Source organism: Ahaetulla prasina, chromosome 2 (genome assembly GCF_028640845.1).
Source record: "Ahaetulla prasina isolate Xishuangbanna chromosome 2, ASM2864084v1, whole genome shotgun sequence".
Classification (NCBI taxonomy): domain Eukaryota; kingdom Metazoa; phylum Chordata; class Lepidosauria; order Squamata; family Colubridae; genus Ahaetulla; species Ahaetulla prasina.
In genome coordinates, this window is record NC_080540.1 from 140,674,766 (window position 1) to 140,693,223 (window position 18,458).

Below are 18,458 nucleotides of genomic sequence, written 5' to 3' on the forward strand. Positions count from 1 at the left end.
GAACCTAACATTGGCGACGAGGGTGGGATTTCGTGGCAGCGAGATCGCACGGAAGAGCTGAAGTAACCAGGAAAGCTCGAACCCAGTCAGAGGGGGCGGAAAGCAGCGATGTCCAGCTACACACCGCCAGTGCCATTTGACCCAGCCAAGGAGAAATGGGGGTCGTATATGGCCCGTTTCGAGTGCTTCCTCGAAGCGAACGAACTCCAAGGAGTCTCCGACAATCGGAAGCGAGCGTACTTCCTAAGCCACTGCGGTCCGGAGGTTTTCGACACCGCAGAGTCGCTTTCAGAGCCAACGCCGGTACAGTCGGTACCGTGGCAAACTCTACAAACAGCACTTCGAACACAATACGCACCGACACTCTCAAAGTTCGTCCAACGGTTCGAGTTGCGACAGTGGGTACAGCGCGAGGGTGAATCGATTAGTGTGTACATGGCGGCGTTGAGGAAAGCCGCGAACCATTGCGAATACAGGGATTTGGAAGACGCCTTGCTCGACCAGCTCATTTGTGGGGTCAGGGACATCCGATTGCGAAGGCGGCTGCTGTCTAGAAGCAACCTGACGCTAGCAATAGCTTGGACGAGGCCAGGGCTCACGAAATGTCCACCAAAGCGGCAGAGACCCTGCAAATGCCAAACACGCCAGGGGCTGGAGCGAAAACAACCCCGGTCCACAATGAGGAAGTCCAGGCCGAATCGGAAGGCGGGAAAGAGGAAGAGGTCTTCCACACCGGGAGGCCGGAGAGAGAGGACCGGAGCGAATGTGTGAGTTGCGGGGGCCAACACCAACGACAACACTGCAAGTTTAAGGACGCGATTTGTCGGCGGTGTGAGAAGAAGGGTCACATAGCGCAGGCCTGTCGGGCCCCCCAACCTTCCCGCCAAAAATTCAAACCGACCAATCAGAGCGCGGGAACCGCGAGGCGGCCCGGGATTGGTCCGTTCAAAAAGGGCGCGAAACTAAATCAGACCATTGTGAGAGTGGGCCTCGCATCGACGCGACTAGAGAAAAAGATTTTTACCAAGACATACATTGAAGGGGTGCCATGCAAAATGGAAGTGGACACCGGCTCATCAATCACAATTATGTCCTGGGACACCCTTGTGAAAGACTTGCCAGCTATCGCGAAGTGCCAGCTAAAGATCCAGAAGCTGAGAGTGCAAGACTACCAAGGAAATCGAATTCCTGTTCGAGGGGTGACGTCAGTCCAAGTCAAGTATGGACAATTCAAAAAGACCCTGCCTATTACCATAGTCGATGGAACTTTACCAAGTTTACTAGGACTTGACTGGTTCCGAGCTTTGGGCATGGGAGTGACCGGGGTCTTCAGAAATGAAACCGACCTCAAGAGTGAACTGCTAAAGGAGTTCGAGGACGTTTTCAAAGATTGCCTGGGCAAGTACGCGGGGACCCCTATTTCCTTCAATCTAGACCCACAAGTTGCCCCTATCAGGTTAAAGGCTAGGAGGGTTCCATTCGCCCTAAAGCCCAAGATTGACCGGGAATTGGATAAACTAGTAAGCCAGGGAATACTAGTACCCATTGATCATGCAAAATGGGAGACACCTATAGTCACCCCTGTCAAACCAGACGGGTCGGTCCGGATTTGCGCTGACTATAAGGCAACGCTCAACAAGGCACTGCAGAAGAGTGCATACCCCGTCCCAGTTGTGCAACACTTGCTGCACTCGTTAGGGCAAGGGCAGGTTTTCGCCAAACTCGATTTGGCTCAAGCCTATCAACAGCTACCCGTAGATAGCAGCACAGCTGAGGCGCAGACAATTGTCACGCACAGAGGGGCATTTAAATGCATCCGGCTCCAGTTTGGAGTGAGTGTGGCTCCAGGGTTATTTCAGAACCTAATGGAGCGACTATTGCAAGGTCTGCCAGGGGTGGTACCATACTTCGACGATGTATTGGTATCAGTGGAAAATTTAGAGGAACTGGGAATTCGACTAAGAAAAGTCTTGGGCATTTTCAGGTCTGCCGGGCTTAAAGTGAAGCTGAATAAATGCCAAATCGGGGTTGAATCCGTAGAATTCCTGGGCTATCGAATAGACAGGGAAGGGATTCACCCCACGGAGAGCAAGGTACGGGCCATCAGAAAAGCCCCTGCTTCCAAAAATAGAACAGAGTTGCAGGCATTCTTGGGTCTGGTCAACTTCTATGCGGTGTTCCTAAAGAACAAGGCAACAATTGCCGAACCGCTACACAAACTACTGGCAAAGAAAGCTGTTTGGTCCTGGGGAAAAGTGGAAGCTAAGGCATTCAAAGGGGTGAAAAAACCTGTTGTCCAGTGACAGTCTCCTGATTCAATACAATGGTACGTTGCCATTAGTCTTAGTATGCGATGCATCTCCCTACGGGGTGGGGGCTGTGCTCAGCCATAGATTACCGAATGGAACGGAAGCCCCCATAGCTTATTACTCCCGAACAATGTCATCGGCCGAAAGAAATTACAGCCAGCTGGATAGGGAGGCATTGGCCATAGTCTCAGGGGTGAAGAAATTTCACGAATACGTATTCGGTCGAGATTTTGAAATAGTAACGGACCATAGACCCCTATTGGGACTCCTAGCGGGCGACCACCCAACACCCGCTGCTCTTTCACCCAGGCTGACCCGATGGACTATCTTCCTGGCGGCATACTCTTACAGACTGCTCCACCGCCCGGGAAAAGAACTGGGGCATGCGGACGCTCTGAGCAGATGCCCGTTACCAGAGACTATCGAAGACCCAACCCCGGGAACACCCGTCCTCCTAATTGACTCTTTGGACTCTGACCCAGTCACATCCAAGGAAGTGGCTAGGGCATCGTACAAGGACATTACCTTAAGGACTGTAATTGGTTGGGTGCAAAGGGGATGGCCCGCTGCGCCGGGCGAGCGTTTCAAAGATTTTGCGAAAAAACGAGAGGAACTATCGGTTCAAGGGGGGTGTCTATTATGGGGGGATAGGGTGGTTATCCCCGAGAAATTGCGAAAAAATGTGTTGGAATTGTTGCATGTGGGCCACCCGGGGATTGTCAGAATGAAGAGTTTAGCGAGGAGCTATGTTTGGTGGCCCCTGATGGACAAGGAAATTAGCGACATGGTAGGGAAATGCCAACCCTGCCAAGAGTCAAGGCCATTACCCCCTACGGCCCCAATTCGAGAATGGGAGAAACCACAGGGGCCATGGTCTAGGATACACATAGATCTTGCCGGGCCATTTCATGGGCAAACCTTTTTAATCATAGTCGATGCCTACTCAAAATGGCTAGAGATCATACTCATGAGAACCACAACGGCAGAGGCTGTTATCTCAGTCCTGAGGCACCTATTCGTAACCCATGGTTTGCCCGACACTTTAGTTTCCGACAACGGCCCGCAATTCACGGCAACCCAGTTTGAGGGGTACTTGGCAGAGGAGGGCATCAGACATGTCCTCTCGGCGCCTTTCCACCCGGCGTCGAACGGACTTGCAGAACGTTTTGTTTGGAGCGCCAAAGAAGCGCTCTCTAGGATAAGGCCAGGCGATTGGCAAACTAAAATCGATACATTTTTAGCAGTCCAACATAGAACCCCCTGTGTGACAACCGGCCGCAGCCCGGCGGAATTATTGATGGGTCGGAAACTCAGGTGCCCGCTAGACCGACTAAATCCGACATACACCCCAGATGGGTACAAGGGGGCACACGGTAAAACAAGGGAAATGATAGTGGGTGACCCGGTGTGGGCACACAACTATAGCGAGGGCCCAACGTGGTTAAAAGGGACAATCCTTGGAGTAACAGGGCCGAAATCATATCTGGTAGATATGGGGGATGGCCGGGTCTGGAGACGCCACATAGACCAAATAAGGAAACGCATTGAAAGCACAAGAAAGACAAATCAGCCAGGCCCTGACTATAACATGTTTGAATTCACAGCTGACTCAAACCCGGGGCGAACGGGGGACTTAGCTGAGTCTGATGAAGTCCAGCTGGTTCCTCATGAGGACCACTGGTTCCTCACGAGGACAGCAGGGAAGACTCTGCAAATAATCCAGGGCCGGATGGCCTAGAGGAGGAGCTGGGAGGAACTAACAGTCCCTCCGGCCAGCTCGACTCACTCCCAGAAAATGAAGTGCGCAGGTCTGAAAGAATTAGGAGACGCCCTGTCTACCTACGTGATTACGTAGAGAAATAAGATGTAAATGTTATGTAAATATGGTACAATGCGTTCTGGGAGGGAAGGAGTGTAATGTATCTTTAAGGTTTTTGGAGGGAAATTTGGGCGGGAAAATGCACGTTGCTGGTTGGTTAAAGCCTCCGAGAGAACTGTATATAAAGAGGGGTTTTGCCGGATGTTTTTGCTGGGTTCACTATAAACTAAAGAGCTGTTGTCACTAACTGGTCTCCTGCCTCGTTATTGCCCGAACCTAACAGAAGGGGTCACTTGTAATGACCACACCCTATTCTAGAATTGGAAAGAAAGGCAAAAAAAAAAGAGAGCCCAATTTGGAACTTAGGCTCTTGATCATGCTATCACATTTACCCCTGAAGGAGTAAAACAAATTCTGGAACTAAGTCCTCTAAACTACCAAGGACCCTGGACTTGAGTAAGCCTTCTTAATAACTTGCTTTGAGTTCGCAGGTGTTAGCTCATAAGTTACCTTAAATCAGCATCTGTATTTTCAAATGGGAAGTAGGAATTAACTAACCACAAAAGCAGACTTGTGCCAACTGTATATTCTGACTATAAGCAGAAAATCTAACCGATGTTATCAAAAATAAGACATTTGGCATTTTAACATCATTATTGGTCAGCATGATTATATAAAGTTTGTCTGCTATTTGTATCATCCTTAAACGGGTGGAACCTTATGATCTGTCTTCAGCAGTGTTCAGATAAACTTGGCTCAAGAAAGTCAAGTGGTCTCCACTCGTAAGCTGGGTCTTGGTGAATTTTCCCCTTCACTCCTCACTATTACTTTATTTATACAATACAAATTTTGCAGGATTGTCCCTACTATTAAGCAAAGATCCATGTTCCAGGCAGTACATGATATGTGGGGTATGTAGGATAATGGCAGATATTTTTTGAAGAGTCCTTGGTGCTCTTTGAGTTTGGTTGTTTTCTTGCAGACATTTCATTACCCAAACTAGGAAACATCATCATGCACTGATGATGTTCCCTAGTTTGGGTAATGAAACATTTGCAAGAAAGCAATCAAGCTCAGAAAGCATCATTTCAACCCTGAGTTACAAATATTCTGCTTCATAGATGCTCTTTTTTTCAGACATCTACCCTGCATCACCTAATTAAGTTATTTTGCTGCGGCAGACAAACGAAGCTTGAGAATTTCTCTCTGTGGAAGGGTAAGTTGGGGACCATCATTTAGCCAAATATATTGGACCAATCTGAGCCATTGGCAAGGATGTGCAGATGGTGGGTGTGACAATTAAAACCCTATCCTTTTTTTTTTAATGTACATGTGATATGAGCAGCATTTTAAAAAGAGTTGTAGTTTTGATCACCCAGTTGCACCCAGCATTTTGACATTACTGGCCATCCCTGTAGATGTAGTTCCCTTATAGTAGTGGATTCCTCTTACCTTCGCTACTGGTTCAGAACTGGAAGTGTGCACATGCGCAGATCATCTGGGCAGATGGGCAGAGCCTCCCACTGCCGCCACTACCGATTTTCCCAAACCGGGGCAAACTGATAGAAACCCACCACTGATCCCTCAGTTCTCATATCTTCTTGGCAGAAATACGGACTTATTATTATTTAGATTTAAATTCTGTCCTATTTCTTGGCGCTCAAGGGAGCTTACATGGGATCTTCATAACAACAACCATTTGAAGTAGAGGAGGGAGAAAAGTTAGCCAGTAAGCTTCCATGGCTGAAATGATCTTGAATCTCAGTCTCAATTGTCATAATTCAACACTATCACCACAACAACATAATGGCTTTCATAGTCTAAGATATATAAATGCCCAAAATAAGGTCTAAATATATGGAACTGAACAGAAAACATGTTCTCTCTCTTATGTTGCCTTCCTACTCTTTTCACTCTTTCTGCTTTACCAGTAACAAATTTTAAAGTGTAAACTCCATAAGGAAAAGATGCTTGCATTATAAGATAACTTGCAAGTATATAAATAATTTAATCAATCGAAGTTGGTAGAAGTCATAACCTTATATGTTTGCTGAGAAAGAGTAAGCCTTCTTAAATTACACTCCCATTTATTTGCAAGATCTGTTTAGAAATTATTTTCATTGTGTGCTTTCCAAGCAAGATCCGATTAAGAATTCCTGCATCATACCCAATAACTGTTTGTAAATGGCCACAGTCTACAATATTTGGCCCCATCTCTACTTTTTATAGTTTTTATTCTCTCTGTGATACAGGATAATTACTTCACGCTTTGTGAACTGGGAATGTCCAGAAAAGCTAATGATGTAATAACTTCATAAAAGGAGGTGCAAAAACTAGCAAGAAACAGCTTTCAGCTGCTTATCTCTTATGTATAAAGTGGCTGCAAATTAACTTGGTTCTAAAAATCTCTTTCTGGATTTAAACTCTCCTCTGCTTTAGGCACAGCAATGGCCTGATATATTTACCATTGCTTGTATTGGTGGATTTTCTTGCTTCTTTATTTTTTTTTAAATTTATTTGTCACAATAATATATATAAGCATAAGCATGAAAATAACTATATAATATATAAGCATATATATGAGCATAAGTATGTAATAACTATATTAATTGGATATAATGAAAGGAAACAATAGGACAGGAATGATAGGCACGTTTGTGCTCTTATGCACGCCCCTTATAGACGTCTTAGGAATGGGGTGAGGTCAATAGTAGAGAGTGTTTGGTTAAAGCTTTGGGGATTTTGAGAAGAGACCACAGAGTCAGGTAGTGTGTTCCAAGCACTAATAACTCTGTTACAGAAGTCATATTTTCTGCAATCAAGATTGAAATGGTTAACATTGAGTTTAAATCTATTGTTTGCTCTTGTATTGTTATGATTGAAGCTGAAGTAGTCTTCAACAGGAAGGACATTGCAATAGATGATTCTATGAGTTAAACACAGGTCTTGTTGAAGACGGCTGAGTTCTAAGTTTTCTAAATTCAAGATTTCAAGTCTGGTGGCATAAGGTATTTTGTTGTATTCAGAGGAGTGGAGAACTCTTGTAAAATATTTCTGGACACGTTCAATTGTATTGATGTCTGAAATGTGGTATGGGTTCCAGACAGGCGAGCTGTATTCTAGAATTGATCTAGCAAATGTTTTATAAGCTCTGGTTAGTAGTATAGTGTTTCTGGAGAAGAAGCTATGTAAGATTAGGTTTACAATTCTTAAAGCCTTTTTTACTATGTAGTTGCAGTGGGCTTTGGCACTTAGATCATTGAATATGAAAACTCCAAGGTCTTTAACAGGGTGGGGGTCATCTGTAAGGTAATGTCCATTGAGTTTGTATTTAATGTTTAGATTCTTTTTTTCAATGTGTAAGACAGAGCATTTGCTGGTTGAGATTTGGAGTTGCCAAGTTTTTGACCATTCTGACACAAAGACAAGGTCTTTTTGAAGGGTAGCTGTATTGTTGGTAGTGTTAAATATTTTGACATCATCACTGAAGAGAACACAATTACTTTTAATATGGTCACAGAGATTATTAATGTATAATATAAAGAGTGTTGGTCCAAGAACACTGCCTTGGGGAACACTGCTATTGACAGGAACAGAATTTGATAGGGCACTGCCTATTTTGACTACTTGTTGTCTGTTTGACAGGAATGCTGTTATCCAATTGTGGAGCGGTCTGGAGATGCCGTAGGATTTTAGTTTTAAGAGAAGTTTGTCATGTACCACTGAGTCAAAAGCTTTACAGAAGTCTATGTAAATTGCATCTATTGTTTTGCCTTGATCAAGATTTGTAGTCCATATGTTTTTGCAGTGAAGAAGTTGTAAGTCACATGATTAATTTTTTCTGAAACCAAATTGTTTATTAAAGAGTAGATTGTTTGTTTCTATGGATTGGTTGATGATAGATTCCATAACTTTATAGGTGACACAGCATAAAGAGATAGGTCTGTAATTTTCAACTAAGCTGGGGTCTCCTTTTTTTTTCTTATTTTTTTTTTTATTCAAAAAGTTTTACAAAATTTTTACCCCCCCCTTTCCCCCAGCCCCCCTCCCCTCTCCCTTCACAAACCCCCCTCCCCCCTCCCCCCTGACTTCCCGGAACAAACACAAGGTATAATTAAAAATAAAACAAACATATGCTAAAAAAAATTTTCCCCCAAAGCTATTATACCAATTTTCCCTCTCTAGCTCTGACTTCCTCCTTACATAACCAAAATCCTTCAAAAAAAAAAAGTTAACAATTAACAGTAATAAAATATATAAATCAATAAAAGAAATTAATCCTAAAGTATTTAAAACCAGCTAGTGCATAAAAATCCAATCCAATTCAAAGAATATCTCCCTTATAGTTTCTATAACCATATAGTTTTCCCCCCAAATCTTTCTTACGTAAGATCTTTCGAGAATATTCTGTTTGCAATTCAGTACAACACATTATATAATTTCAATACAAGAAATTACAGTATCTATTCAACTTTAGTCCTAGTCTTTTATGATAGATGTGAAACATATAATCAACCCATTTCTTCCAGATCTTTCTCACATAAAGTCTTTCAGGAACGCTAATATTTTTATCTGTTAATATTTCAAAAATAACTTCTTTCCTGGATAATACTTTTATCTCTTGCCATTTTTTTTGAGACATTAGTCTCTATCTTTCCTTCATTACTCCTTTTAAAAAGTCAATCACAATATTTCCTAATAGTTCCTTATGTCCAACAATCCACAAGTTACTGCCATATATTCCATCAGTCCGGAAAGAGAACTCTTGGAAAGCATTAATCCTGTGAATTTTTCCAGTTCGGGAGGCAGCCTCTTGTAACACAGATTCAGGTATTTCATCTAAACTTTTGGGGTCTCCTTTTTTGAAGACAGGGATGACCGTGGCTAGTGACCAAAATTTGGGAAGGGAACTGGTCGTAAAGGCTTTTCCAAAGATTTATGCTTAGGGGTTCTGCTATATTAGAGGAAAGCTTTTTTAAGAAGTATGCACATAGTCCATCAGATACTATAGATAGGGATGGTTTCAGTTTGCGAAGAGCTTTTTCAACATTGTCGTCAGTGAAATCTATATGTGTTAGGTCGTTGTTGGTGCGGTTGGGGAATGTCAGGTATGAGCCATTACTGTTAACAAAGACTGAGCCAAAGAATGTGTTAAAGAGGTTTGCTTTAACTGTTTCATCATTATTTTCTTTGCCGTTAGATTCTTTTAGTGGTGGGATGGATCTCAAGTCATTAAGTTTGTTGTTCACAAAATTATAAAAAGCACAATTGGAATTTGTGCTCAGAAGGTCTTCTTCTTGCTTGGTGTGGTAATTGGTGCATTCAATTTTTATTTGGTTGCATATAACTCTGTAGCGGTTATTGAAATTAGCTACATGTCCCTTTTCGTTTTTTCTTCAAAGGGATTTTTTTTTGGATTGAAGCTTTTTTATTGATATGGATAATTTGTTTTTTCTGATTTTGGTGGTGGTTTGTGGTACGTAGAGTTTAATGACTCTATTGACTTCGAGTACGAAAACTCTGTAGTGGTCTTCAGCAGTGATATAGATTGAGAATAGATTTTGCCAGTCAAGAAATGAGAGGTAGGTGTTTATAAGGTCATAGTTGGCTATTTTGAAATTGTAGTTTGGAATACTATTATTATGATGATTTTTGTAAGGGTGTATATTGAGACAAAAGTCTATCATGCTGTGGTCACTGTTGGAAAAGGGTTCTTTTATTTGTAGTCCATAAATTGAGTTTGCGTTGTTGCAGAAGATGAGATCAAGGCAGTTGTTGAGTTTGTATTGTTAGTTACTAGTTGTTCAAGACCTAGATTTGTAACAGCATTTTATAGGGTAGTATGGATGGGTTCAGTTGTACATTCGTTAGTTATCCAGTTAATAAGAGGTATATTGAGGTCACCCAGGAAGATGAGAGGATATGGGCAAGAGGTAGCCCAAGTTAGTAGTGAGGTTAACATGTTCGCATGTGCGATGTCGTAGTCAGGGGCTCTGTAGCATAGTAGGAATAGAAGTGTGGTGTTAAGGGACAGGTCGCATACAATAGTTTCCGGGATAGCAAGTTTATGTGCAACTTGAACATTTTTTAGATTCAGTGACTTTTTATGAAAGATAGCTACTCCACCTCCTCTGCGGGTTTCACGATCTGATCTAAAAACATGGTACTCTTTGTTTGAAATAATGGAGTCAGGGATGGATGAGTTCAGCCATGTTTCGCATACAAATATAATATCAAATGTACCATTGTTTAACATGAGGATAAATTCAGGCAATTTGTTTACAATGCTTCTTGCGTTTATCAATTTACATTTAAGATCTGCTACGTTTGGTGAAGAGGAAATAAGGGGCGTGTGTACCTATTTGTTGATGATAGTTGGTTGAAGGTTCTGATCCATGAATGTTTGGAGGTTCTGTTCAAAGGGCATTTGAAGGTTGGTTGGTTGGTTTATATCTCTGGACTTGTAAAAACACACTGGTTTTATTGGTTTTTTTCTATTTTGGGGGCAAGAAAAGGAAAGTAATAGAACTCTTGACAATTTTGTTTGTTTGTTTAAATGAACTTGTAAAAACATATCGTTTTTGTTTTCCAGTTTTTTCCAATATGCATGCCAATTTGAAAAAATTGCATACTTACTGATGGCCTAAAATTAATGTTTTTTAAAAAAACAACTAGTTTTAGTATTCAATTAGAACCTGCTAATTTAAAAATAATGGATACAAAAAAATCAACTACTACAATCCTAGAACATAATCTCAAAAATAAATCCCATTGACTTCAGTAGAATCTTTCCCATTCCCAGTGGCTATAAAGCTGAAGCATTGTCTTGGAAATTAAACCTTTTTCACATGTGTATCTTTTTACAAAACTTTTCTAAGCTGTTTTTATTTCTTCCACATCCATATGGATATCTTTATACTTCATACTAATTAATGTTATTTTCTATTAGCAATTATGACATAGAAATTCTTACCAGTAATACTTGTGAGGAACTTTCAAAATGGATTTTGGAGAATATATTGCCTTTCCTGGCTTGCTTTCACAATTTCTGATTAGGATGCCCACTTCATATATAAGAAATAACACTTTTTATTTTTGAGAGAGGTAGTCTCTTTAAATTGGCACAATTATCTATTTGGCATCTTGTGAACTACTATATTCATCCACCATTCAGCCATCCATTCAGCCAGCCAGCCACAAATACATGCACGCACATGCACACAGAGAAATAAAATTTTGAGGGCAATCTGAAATGTGTAAAACGTGACTTGTCTTCCAGGCTTAAAATTTGCCTCTCAAATTTAACTTCAAACTGAATTTGAAGTTAGCTTCAAGTGTTAACTACTGTATATTTATGTGACTGGCCCAGTAGTCATCTAGATTCTTTTAGACAACATGTTTTAAAAAGGACACCTTCAATACATTTTATTTTATATATACTCAGTTTCCCTGACTGTCAGAGATGAAATAAGCAAGCTGTGCCTAGAGCAAAAGCAAACATTGCCCTCTAAACAAACCGAATAGCAATTCACTTAGCCATTGGAAACAAAAATATTTCTTTATATCAACACTATTAATGGTTTGGATAGACTACTTACAGCTGCCCAATTGTGTCCTCCTGTTATTGTACACCTGACATGTGTATAGATTTAGTGAGTACGAGCTTCTTGCAAGAATGAGACCTCATCCTGATTAAACTAGTAACCCTAATCCTCTCACAGTTTCTTTTCCCAAATACTGCCTATTAAGTCTGCACAAGGTATTCCAAAGAAGAGCAATGCAAAATGTGTTTGGGTAAATCAAACACTTCTTCAAAGCTTTAAAGTGGTGCGTGTTTGCAAGACTCATACAGCTGTTCCAAAAGCTATCCTTGGCCAACTCCTTGTCCATCTGCCCGGCGTAGCCATTTCACCTCACTTGTGATCACAGCACAAGTTTATTCTGTACACGCACAGAATGGGTCAGCTTGCCACACTTGCAAAGTACACAGCTGCTTTAATGTTTCATAGAGATGTTTCACTTGCAGTTTGCCACAAAACCCTTCGGAAATGTTTTGTACAGCTTTAGGGCACAGCAGAGAAGAAGACAAAAAAAAAACAACCCTTCCCCAATACTCACAGATTAGAGCAGTTACCCTACTGGGCCGTTTTCATCAGAAACAAAGGTGATTTAATGCCCCGCCAGAACTTGCTTTTCTAGTGCTCCCATAGTGGTATAATTTTTGTATAATTTCCAGCATGATAATCTGTTATTCCATTTTGTGGATCAACATGTTCCAGCCATGAGTTTAGAATATTCCCTTGGGAATCATATTCCCCCATGGCTAGGCAGTGGTCCATTGCACTGTTTTTATCAGAAATTGGACCCATATTTGCCCAAGGCTTTAATTGTTAAAGTTTTATACGTTAATTGCACGTTTTACCATTTTCTTTCACTGTTTTACTATTTCTGCTCTATTTTTAATTTATTAATTATAATCATTACTGTACATTGTTTTGATATGTTAAGGGAAGATTCTAGGTTTTTTTAAAAAAAAAAGTATGATTGGCATCACTCTTTGTTATCAGCACAAAGAAGTTAATTTTCATCTATCCTATATATCAATGGTGCTTTATTTAGTAGTGATATCAGTGAAGCAGAAATGAAGTAGGAAAGCCATAATGCAGTTTGAAACTATTGCATTTGTGCTGGAAGCACTACCAAGGGCTTCCAGATTGAAAGGATTAGCCGGTGATATCACCATTGCCCATAAGATGCCAGAGAGGGAGGTATCTTTCGTGTCTCTGTTATTTTTCCCACAAGGTGGCACCTATTTATCTGCTTGCATTTGCATGCTTTCGAATTGCTAGATTGGCAGAAGTTGGGGCAAATTGATGGGAGCTCATCCATCCCCCCCACCCCCCGCAATTCAATTGCAGTTTGGATCAGAATATTACAAGAGCTCCAGTAACTGAGGTTTAGTTCATAAAGCTTGGTTTAACAGGACAAATGAACCAGTATAGACGTTGCCTAAGAGACTAAGCAACAATAACTGGTGCAAAGCTTTGCAGCCACACCTCCCCATCAAATACAGAGCTATGGTGTATACAAGTAATGAACCAAGTCTTCCCCAACTTTGGTGCCCCTCATTTATTGGTTTTACAACTACCAGAATTCCAACAGGTATCAGAACGCTGAAGGAAGTTTTTCAAGTTTTTCCATAGCTTTCTAAAGTAAATATGTGGCATCACCCCCTTCTGCCCTAGCAAGAATATAGACCTAGAAACAAAATTTCCATACAAGTTCCCCCCCCCCCGCCACACCTTGAAATTGAGGGATAGCCAATATTGGGTTCTGTCAGTGCGTTGCTTTAAGAAACTCTTCTTTGTGTTTTATCATCTTGAATACTTGTCTTTTTGTTTGTCATTTTATGATATTGTATATTTTGCCCTGCTCCACAAACATGATAAACTTGAACCATTCCATTTTTTGTAGACATTGGTTCTTCTGGAGAGATTACACTTTTAGCTGTTTTATGAAAACAGATCCATCAAACAATGGATCTATGAAAATATCCTTGGCTTTGTGATGACAGAAGAAGATCCCAAGGCAACCAAAAAGCCAAAAGCAAAGCAAAACACCCCACCCAATCCCACTAACTATGACAAATTTCAGAATATTTCAGCATGAACTGCTTTCTTAATTACGTTCTCTGCTGTCACTATCTGGAAAGCGGGCAGCAGAGGGAAGTTTTATAAAACCCCAGTTTAAGCAAAGAATTACTTACTAGGGAAGATCTTTATTTCCAAGCAATAAGATTGTATCACTTTCCAAATTCTAGCAAATTTTTGATACTCAGACGTTTCTCCTGTCCAGCAGAATCTATTTTGTCCCCCTATTCCTCTTTAGCCTTGTTAATTATTTACAGGAACAATGGTGCTCTACAGCTTGTTCACTGTTAATTGTTCCGCGTATATGCAAAGCATAACTGAACTTTAAGATTATGCATAGTTTACTGCCTAGAGCTTCATCTTGCATTAGTTCACATCTCACACAGAATACGTTCCATTTAGATGGTGCTCAAACAGCAAAAGATACATAAAAAGAAGCAATATGCCACATATCAAGCCTCTTTTTACACTGAAAATAAGTAGTTTGTTAATGAAGCAACTGTCCAAAACTCGCCTTAAAAATGTTCACTGTTAGAATAGAATAGAATAGAATAGAATAGAATAGAATAGAATAGAATAGAATAGAATTTTATTGGCCAAGTGTGATTGGACACACAAGGAATTTGTCTTGGTGCATATGCTCTCAGTGTACCTAAAAGAAAAGATACGTTCATCAAGGTACAACATTTACAACACAATTGATGATCAATATATCAATATAAATCATAAGGATTGCCAGCAACAAGTTATAGTCATACAGTCATAAGTGGAAAGATATTGGCAATGGGAACTATGAAACGATTAATAGTAGTGCAGATTCAGTAAATAGTGGGAATAGTAAATAGTAAATTATGGGAACACTAACAGGTAGTCTTTGACTTACGACCACAAACGAGCCCAAAATGCATGTTGCTAAGTGAGACCATTTTTAAATGAATGTTGTCCCATTTTACAAAGTTTATTGCCACAGTTGTTAATTGAATCACTGAGGCTGTTAAGTTAGTAACACAGTTGTAAAGTGAATCTGGCTTCCAAATTGACTTTGCTTGTCAGAAAGTTGCAAGAAGGTGATCAGATGCTCCTAGGACACTGCAACCATCATAAATATGGGTCAGTTGCCAAGCATCTGAATTTTGATAATGTAACATATGATCATATGTCTGTCGCAACAGTCATAAATGTGAAAAATGGTCATAAGTCACTGTTTTGTTCGTTTTAACTTTAAACGGTCACTGTGAACTGTTGTAAATTGAGGATTACCTATATAGAGCATAGCTCTTTAAAACAGATCTATGTAGAATATAATCCTCATATTGTAAATTTAGCACAATACACATGTATTCCCAGCACATCTTCTTTGGTTTGTGCTAATAAAGAACAAAAATTGTTCTAATCAAGGCTTGCTATAAAGCCAGAAGAATCTTCAGTGTAACTGATCTGATTCTTTATCTTTAAAGTAGAATATCTATCTATCTATCTATCTATCTATCTATCTATCTATCTATCTATCTATCTTCTATCATCTCAGGTTAGCCTTTTATAGGATAGCTGAGTTAATCCAGAGTACAATGTGCCACATTTACTGTCACAAGTAGAGACCAGAAACACATGTTATGCAAACTGCAATGCATTTAATTCAATGCTCAGGCAAATGAATTAATATTTATGACAGAATTTATGGCTGGAAAGGGCCATTTGGGTCATTGAGTCAAATTACTTGCTCTGTGCAGAATGTAGATTAAAGCATCGTCAGCAGATGTATGCATGTTTAATTTCTGCTTGAAAAATCTACCAAATCTGTTTTGCTGCAACAGTTCTGGAAGGAGAGAGAAACCTCCTTATAAATACTAACCAAGAATCCAGATTCTTAAAGAAGATTTTATCCTGCTTTGAGGTATTTTTGACAGTGACAAATTCTTATTATTCAATAAGAATGACTATCCCTCATTCATTTAAATAGCAGCATAAAGTAACCTTGCTGAAACTGCCCACATTCCCTTTCATTCTCTTCTTTTCCCCTTCTCTGAACCTGTTCTTACTTTCTCCTCATCCTCTCTTCTTTTCCTACTTTTATTGTTTCCCACTTTGTTCATATTTTTTTTGTTCTCTTTTTGGTGTGCAGGAATGGGGAAATATACATAGGGGAAAAAGAAGATAACTCTGACTAGTTAACTTCCACACTACGTGGAGTTTCACTTAATATACTGAGCGAGGTACCTTACCTTTAGGCACAAACAGCCTTCTGAAAGCAAATTGGGTGTGTGGGATTTAAATTTCCCACTGTATGATTGATTACAAGCCTCCCCTGATTTATCTGGGAGTAAACTTTACTGAACTGAATAAGCTCATTTCTAAATTGCCGTACCTAAACTTGGGTTGGTACCAGACTGGAAAAATAAATGAATAAACAAATGAATATTTTCGATAATTACATGCATGCTGGTTTCAGCACTTGGGAAAAGCCATAGCTCCGCGATAACAAGCCTTCCTAATGGAAATATTAAAAAGATAAAACAAATGCATGTTTGTGTTGCTATAAATGAGGCCTGCATAGTTCGTAGAGGGGAAAGAGCCACATTGATAAATTAAAAATAATTGTGGACCACAAAGGAATAGCTAACATGCTGATCCTTTGTTTTAGTGGCAGCAGTGGGCCTGATGATGTCGGTCAGGACAGAAAGTGTTGGAGGTGCTTAGCAGCGCCTTGTGGGGCAACTATGCTGGTGGATCTTTCCTGGCAGTTGTGATATTTGGGGGCATTGAATATACAGAGTTTTTATAAAATGCTTGGTGGTCCACACGTGTGGGCTACATGTTGTGCAGAAAACAAATGAACTGGAAAGGCTATTCGCAGGATTCGCCTACCCTTCGTTTATTTCAAAAATAAACCTGTTTTCCAAGTGCAAGAGAGCAGTGCTTTTTACTTATGTGACTGAAACTTTGCATTTACTTCTTTTCTTAGTGGATTGTGGCTCTTAATCTCTAAAAAGCCAAGAGTTACATGGGCATTCAAGTGATACAGTACTCAGAAACTATTTCCTATTACAAGAGTTATCCATGAATATATAAAGATCACACTAGCTACTCTAGTGAAGTCTTAGTACACATATGCTGCAAATTCAACCCATTCATGGCTTATAAAATGATAATGAAATACAGGCAAAAGAGATAATAAATGATTTGTTCTGGGTCCTGCCACAGAATGCAAAATCTGTGAGCATATTTAATGCTGTTTATGAACTAGAATTGCCAATTGATCAAAAATAACATTAGCCTGACATCTTTATGTTTTTCATTATAGCTTCATTTTATTTAATTATTGCTTCATACACAGAAATTAGCAGATGCTTGTCATTTCTTACAAACAGACATTTTCTCTAATGATTACCATCATGATGATAATACGATATTATTATGAGCATAGCTCATAAAATCATCTGCTACAATGTCCTTCCTGTCAATGACTACTTCAGCTTCAGCTACAACAATACATGAGCACACAATAAATTCAAACTTAAAGTGAACTGCTCCAATCTCGATTGAAGAAAATATGACTTCAGTAACAGAGTTGTTAATGCCTGGAATGCACTACTACCAGACTCTGTGGTTTCATCCCCAAATCCCCAAAACTTTAGCCTAAGACTGTCTACTGTTGACCTCACCCCATTCCTAAGAAGTCTGTAAGGGGCGTGCATAAGAGCATCAGCGTGCCTACTGTCCCTGTCCTAATGTTCCCTTTAATTATATTCATTTTATGTATTCAATTCATGCTTTTAGAATAGAATTTTATTGGCCAAGTGTGATTGGACACACAAGGAATTTGTCTTGGTGCATATGCTCTCAGTGTACATAAAAGAAAAGATACGTTCATCAAGGTACAACATTTACAACACAATTGATGATCAATATATCAATATAAATCATAAGGATTGCCAGCAACAAGTTATAGTCATACAGTCATAAGTGGAAAAAGATTGGTGATGGGAACTATGAAACGATTAATAGTAGTGCAGATTCAGTAAATAGTCTGACAGTGTTGAGGGAATTATTTGTTTAGCAGAGTGATGGCCTTCGGGAAAAAACTGTTCTTGTGTCTAGTTGTTCTGGTGTGCAGTGCTCTATAGTGTCGTTTTGAGGGTAGGAGTTGAAACAGTTTATGTCCAGGATGCGAGGGATCTGCAAATATTTTCACGGCCCTCTTCTTACTTATATATTATTTAATATGTACTCAACAAATAAGTAAATGAATGAATGAATGACTGAATGAATGATGTGGAGTTGTCAGAGAAGAGAATAAGCTAAAGTGTGTCTATGCATTACAATGGCTTTCTATAACTTTCAGTATCAGTGGCAGAATACTTTCAAACCCTATTGAAAATATGAGAGTACTATTGTACTGCTTGTCTTTTTATGGTCCCTTCACTGAAGTTTGGATAGCTGCTATAGAAATGAAGGCAAGAAAATTGTTTGGTATAAAATAGCACACTTATATCCTCACATTATAATTTACCAAGACCTCCACATTTTGTTATTCAAAATGGTTCATTCATGTACTTTTTATAGACAAGGGAATAATTGTATCTGTAACAATGAAATTAATAAACAAATCATAGGAATGGCATCAAACCCTAGACAGCACTCATGCTATTTAGTGTAGGCATCCCTGGATTTGAATGTTCA

At 39.8% G+C, this 18,458-nt stretch overlaps 1 pseudogene; it reads left to right on the forward strand.

Annotated features, from left to right (window-relative positions):
• Positions 1 to 1,052: 1,052 nt before the first annotated feature.
• LOC131190579 (uncharacterized protein K02A2.6-like) lies at positions 1,053 to 6,435 on the forward strand (annotated as a pseudogene).
• Positions 6,436 to 18,458: the final 12,023 nt, after the last annotated feature.